Below are 6,157 nucleotides of genomic sequence, written 5' to 3' on the forward strand. Positions count from 1 at the left end.
TTCCTTAGTTCATCTCTTTTTTTTTTTTTTTTTTTTTTTTTTTTTTTTCTTCTTTTTTTTTTTATTAATTAAAAAAAGAATTAACAAAACAATTAGAAATCATTCCAATCTACATGTACAATCAGTAATTCTTAATAACATCACATAGTTGCATATTCATCATTTCTTAGTACATTTGCATCGATTTAGAAAAAGAAATAAAAAGACAACAGAATAAGAATTAAAACAATAATAGAAAGAAAAAAAACAAAAAAAACAAAAACAAAAAACCTATACCTCACATGCAGCTTCATTCAGTGTTTTAACATAATTGCATTACAATTGGGTAGTATTGTGCTGTCCATTTCTGAGTTTTTATATCCAGTCCCGTTGTACAGTCTGTATCCCTTCATCTCCAATTATCCCTTCTCTCTTTTTTTTTTTTTTTTTTAATTAACGGAAAAAAAGAAATTAACCCAACATTTAGAGATCATACCATTCTACACATGCAATCATTAATTCTTAACATCATCACATAGATGCATGATCATCATTTCTTAGTTTGCATTGGTTTAGAAGAACTAGCAACATAACCGAAAAAGATATAGAATGTTAATATAGAGAAAAAAATAAAAGTAATAATAGTAAAATCAAAACAAAACAACACAAAACAAAACAAAAACCTATAGCTCAGATACAGCTTCATTCAGTGTTTTAACATGATTACTTTACAATTAGGTATTATTGTGCTGTCCATTTTTGAGTTTTTGTATCTAGTCCTGTTGCACAGTCTGTATCCCTTCAGCTTCAATTACCCATTGTCTTACCCTGTTTCTAACTCCTGCTGAACTCTGTTACCAATGACATATTTCAAGTTTATTCTCGAATGTCCGTTCACATCAGTGGGACCATACAGTATTTGTCCTTTAGTTTTTGGCTGGATTCACTCAGCATAATATTCTCTAGGTCCATCCATGTTATTACATGGTTCATAAGTTTATCTTGTCTTAAAGCTGCATAATATTCCATCGTATGTATATACCACAGTTTGTTTAGCCACTCTTCTGTTGATGGAGATTTTGGCTGTTTCCATCTCTTTGCAATTGTAAATAATGCTGCTATAAACATTGGTGTGCAAATGTTCGTTTGTGTCTTTGCCCTTAAGTCCTTTGAGTAGATACCTAGCAATGGTATTGCTGGATCATATGGCAGTTCTATATTCAGCTTTTTGAGGAACCGCCAAACTGCCTTCCACAGTGGTTGCACCCTTTGACATTCCCACCAACAGTGGATAAGTGTGCCTCTTTCTCCGCATCCTCTCCAGCACTTGTCATTTTCTGTTTTGTTGATAATGGCCATTCTGGTGGGTGTGAGATGATATCTCATTGTGGTTTTGATTTGCATTTCTCTAATGGCCAGGGACATTGAGCATCTCTTCATGTGCCTCTTGGCCATCCGTATTTCCTCTTCTGAGAGGTGTCTGTTCAAGTCTTTTTCCCATTTTGTAATTGGGTTGGCTGTCTTTTTGTTGTTGAGATGAACAATCTCTTTATAAATTCTGGATACTAGACCTTTATCTGATATATCATTTCCAAATATTGTCTCCCATTGTGAAGGCTGTCTTTCTACTTTCTTGATGAAGTTCTTTGATGCACAAAAGTGTTTAATTTTGAGGAGTTCCCATTTATTTATTTCCTTCTTCAGTGCTCTTGCTTTAGGTTTAAGGTCCATAAAACCGCCTCCAGTTGTAAGATCCATAAGATATCTCCCAACATTTTCCTCTAACTGTTTTATGGTCTTAGACCTAATGTTTAGATCTTTGATCCATTTTGAGTTAACTTTTGTATAGGGTGTGAGACATCTCTTTTTTATCATATTTAGAGGAAGCCAATTGAATTTTATTTTGCCCTTTCTAGAAATCCTCCAGCCAGATTCATGAGTTCATTGGGTATGCTTTATATTTTGCACAATGCTCAAGGTGATAGTTTTGCTAACTGATCTCCAGTATATAACTTAAGTTCCACCATTTCTCAATGTAGTCCTTTATTTTCTTTCAGTTCTTTTGTACTTTAATAGAATTATTTCATGGCCTATTAAGACTCTCTTAATGTCCTTTATTTTATTGTTTTTTAGTTTTTCGAACTACTTTATCACTTTCTCAATAAAGAAGATTTTAATTATTTGAGTTCCTTAAAGAGAAACTATCCAAGGTTAAGAAGAATTGAATATTTTGTCTCAAGTAACTAAAATGTCGGTAGACATGTCAGAAATATTCTATGGTTTTTCATCCAGAGTAAAAGGGCTTGGTGCCTTTGTGTAAGTTAGTTTTATGAGAACAAGTCATATATTCTTCATGAAAATCAAGTTTTATTTCTGCAGATAGGAGATAGTACCAACCAGCTTTATTGTGTCAAGCTACTTTATTGGAGAAGAGTCAACCCCTGGGCTCCAGTTTTAGCTTCTCTTAAAATCTCAGGAAGTTGGACCAGTTTAACTTTGTGTTTTGTTCCAGATGAAAAACATCACCTACAATTGGTGAAATACTCGTTTTTAAAAATTTGACAGAAATTCAAAAGATGTATTAAAACTAATACTGAGATTTAAGTAATAAAAGTTCTTTTCAAGATGATACCTTGTAGGTATCTCTGTGTTGCATTCAATTACATGGCAACAATCTACTCATTTAAAATGATCATCATTACTTGATTTGGTTAAAATAATCACTTCAGAAATTTTAGAGGTATGTTATCTCAGGGACACATCCCTGCTCTGGAATCAGGAGACGCGTTTTTTTTTTTTTCTGTTTTGCTTTCTCCCTTCACTGTCTATGATTTATTTATAATGACCTTTACCAAGTAATACCTCCTGTGGTAAACACATTGTTAATCCTTGCACTCGATTAATTTTAAGTCTAATGGAATCTTCTCTCCATATGATTTGTCCTCATTTCTCAGTTTTGTTATTTTGTTATTTTCTACAAACATTTGTAGACTTACTAGTATGTGTGACGAACCATTCTGGATGCTATCTGTTCCTCAGTCTATCCTATTACATGAGAGAATAGCAATGAATTGGTTCAAAATATACTGTGGCTGCTCTAGAGCCTCTTTACTTGATAGAAAATATTGAAAACTTAAGCCATCAGGAGAATTCTGAGCTGTACATTGTAGTTGTTAAAATTGAGGGCCAATAATGTGAAGGTAAATGTGGCAACCTAGGGGTCAGGACCCCCTTAGGGGAAGACAAAAGAAACAAGAGCTTTAAGCATGTAGCAGCCTGTGTGACCAGAGCCAGATGGAAAACCGCCTCTTTGGAGGGAAAAGAATGGTCAAGTGACTTAAATAGACCTTCTGAAATTTCTTTGAATGATTATTTACCCTGTTTTCTCTATAATATACCAATACTCAAACTATATCTTTTATGTTTCAGGATAGATATATTTGTTATTATAATAGAATGGCTAACTTTGTTAGCAATATATGCATGTGATCCTTGGCTCTGTGCCTTCCTTTTCTATGCCCACTCTAAAACCCTGCCTCCACCTCTGATTAATGCCAAACACTGACTTCCACTCGTAAGAGTGCTGACTTACATTTCCCAACCAGCCACGATTGGAAAGAATCTTCTCCTGTTAGTAAGTCCCTAATTAAAACTCCTGGGTAATGCTCTGCCTAGCGTGTTCTTTGGTCTTGGGGTTGTGCTGGGTCAGAAAATAGGGAAATTAAATAATATTATTAGAGTTCAACTATAAAATTAACATATTGGTTCAGAGAAGAAATATATGGTTTGTATTTTAAGGAGGTCAAATGACCTCAACATCTTGTCCATTGATTGATTAAATAAATTAATATGTATAAAAAAGCTACTATTTATCAAATACTTGTTGAGCATCTACAAGCCATATATCACGCCAAAAGAACTGAATACACTTACAAAGAAAATAGGCATTGTTCTTTTCCTCCTTGAGCTTTTAGCAATAACAATAGTTGATGTGACAGGAGAAACAGAAGAAGGATATATTATCCCTAAACTGTATTTTAATATAAAATAGAATGATTATTCATGGGAGCATAAAATAAAAGGGAGTTGAAATGTTGGATAAAAGCATTTATCTCCATCCTGTGACCAAGGCATGTTAGTGTGCAACCAAGAGGTCAATATATCTGTGCCTTGGAGATGGATATACTAGCCATTAAGTTATTTCAAGTAACTTCCTATGCTCCAGTTTCTTGCCATGAACTAAGTTTATAACAGTACTTTGGATTCCCAAGCAGGTAAGCCTCCTGAGGCTTATACTGAATAATATATACAAGTAACTGAAATCCACCTGAAAGCTTTAATCAATAAATTCATGTTTTGAGTTTCTTTCCCAAATTTACCAAATTTCTTATGACATTATGGTTGTGATCCAGAATTCCAAAACCAATAACATCTGAGTTCAGTAAGTTCAGAGTTATATCCTAAAACAAAAAGCAATATAATCCTGGATTATAGTAACTCCCTCAAGGTCTTTTCACTTCCTATTCCTTTGCGAGATGCAGGTCAGCCTTCCCTAGTCAATGCTCCTTTACATTATTATTATTATTTTTCTTCCTCAAACTGTAACATTTTGCATACATTGAGTGGAAAACAATAATATCTTGGACAGGACTGTAATTAGTAGATTGCTTCGTCTTAAAGAAAACTGCATGTCTCTCACTGAGTTGGCATCTTAGTGAAATCTAGAATGGACACGCCTCAGAGGGTCCTCTTGTGAAATATTTGAGACACAAGTCCCATGACTTTGTGGACACAAAGAAGTTGGTCGTGATCATCACTTCCAGACTCGTCTCCTCAGCCAACTCATCCAGTAGTTCCCCTATAATTTTTAAAAGATCACTGGTCTTGGGATAGTCTCTGTGAAAAAATATAGGATTTTGGATGGAATATGCTTGTGAGGGCTACATATGCATACTCTTCCTTGCAAATGACAGAGCTTTTTAGCATATTAAAAATTGAATGATTAAGTACAAATTTATTTGTCTAACATTTGTGGCACCAGCATTCCATAAGTATTTTACCAAAGAACACATTTCTCCTTCTTCCACCACGCATGCAAGTGCACACGCATACACATAAATGCACACGTATAGTACACACACACGTGCAAACTGTAATTTCCTAATATATTGAAATATCTTTTCTCTAAATGCCCTTGGAGAAAAATCCAACTAAATTTGTTTTTTTTTATGACCTACCAAGTGCTGTTTTGTTCTGTGCCTGTTTATTGTGTATCATTCAGGGTCCTGGTAGGAAACAGAATTCACCCCCTATATTTCAACTAATCAAATTTTAATGAAGGGGCTATTCAAAAGATGTGTGCAGGTTAAGGCAAAAAATAAAAGATGGTTGGTATTTAGGGAGTAGCAACAGCATGAAGTTTTTACTACTTCTGGGGCTGAAGTGCAATGGTTGGAAAAAGTGCCACAGGTTTTTGTTTGTTTGTTTGTTTTTTAAATAGGGAACGCTTCATGAATTTGTGTGTCATCCTTGCGTAGGAGCCATGCTAATCTTCTCTGTATCTTTCTAATTTAACATATGTGCCGCCGAAGCAAGCACTACGGAATTGTTCAAGAATTAACACCTTGAAGGTGGACCTGCCCGATGGAAGACCTAGTTATGGGAGGATTCAGCAACTGAATCCCAAGTGGTGGCTGTAGGGCAGGAAAGGAGGTGGGGGGGGGATATACACTGACCTTTCTTCTCCTCATTGATCTCCAGTTAGCGCGTCTCATTGGCTGAACTAAAATAGAAGCCAACAAGGGACCCTGAATTTGCAGTGTGTGAGGAGATATCTTCCAAGGCACAGGTCACGATAGAGAATGGCAGAAAATGAAGCGTGTGTGAGCAAACAGGGAATGACCAGCACACTTTGAATGCTAGTCCTACTTCCCTAGGATTATGCACACCTTGACTCAGGTACAATATCTTCCACTGAAATATTTACACTAAGAGGCCACTAGTAATCTACCATTGCTTCAGAAATTAAAAATAAGTCTTGCATATTGAAGAAGGTTCTCTTGGAATTTGCTGTCGCTGTTTTGCTTCTTTGTTTTTGCCTTGAAGTCCCATGTTCTTACTGAATTGTTTACCCTGTAAGGCAACAATTATGGTCTTATTTTAAATAGTTCTGGCATGA

General features: G+C 35.2%; 1 non-coding gene across 1 annotated transcript; it reads right to left on the reverse strand.

The window, feature by feature from the left end:
- Nucleotides 1–5,471: 5,471 nt before the first annotated feature.
- On the reverse strand, nt 5,472–5,577 carry LOC143672268 (U6 spliceosomal RNA). The gene has a single exon (XR_013169738.1). It is a non-coding gene; the product is annotated as a U6 spliceosomal RNA (small nuclear RNA).
- Between the last annotated feature and the right edge of the window lie 580 nt (nt 5,578–6,157).

The sequence above is a fragment of the Tamandua tetradactyla genome, chromosome X (genome assembly GCF_023851605.1).
Source record: "Tamandua tetradactyla isolate mTamTet1 chromosome X, mTamTet1.pri, whole genome shotgun sequence".
NCBI classification, from domain to species: Eukaryota; Metazoa; Chordata; class Mammalia; order Pilosa; family Myrmecophagidae; genus Tamandua; species Tamandua tetradactyla.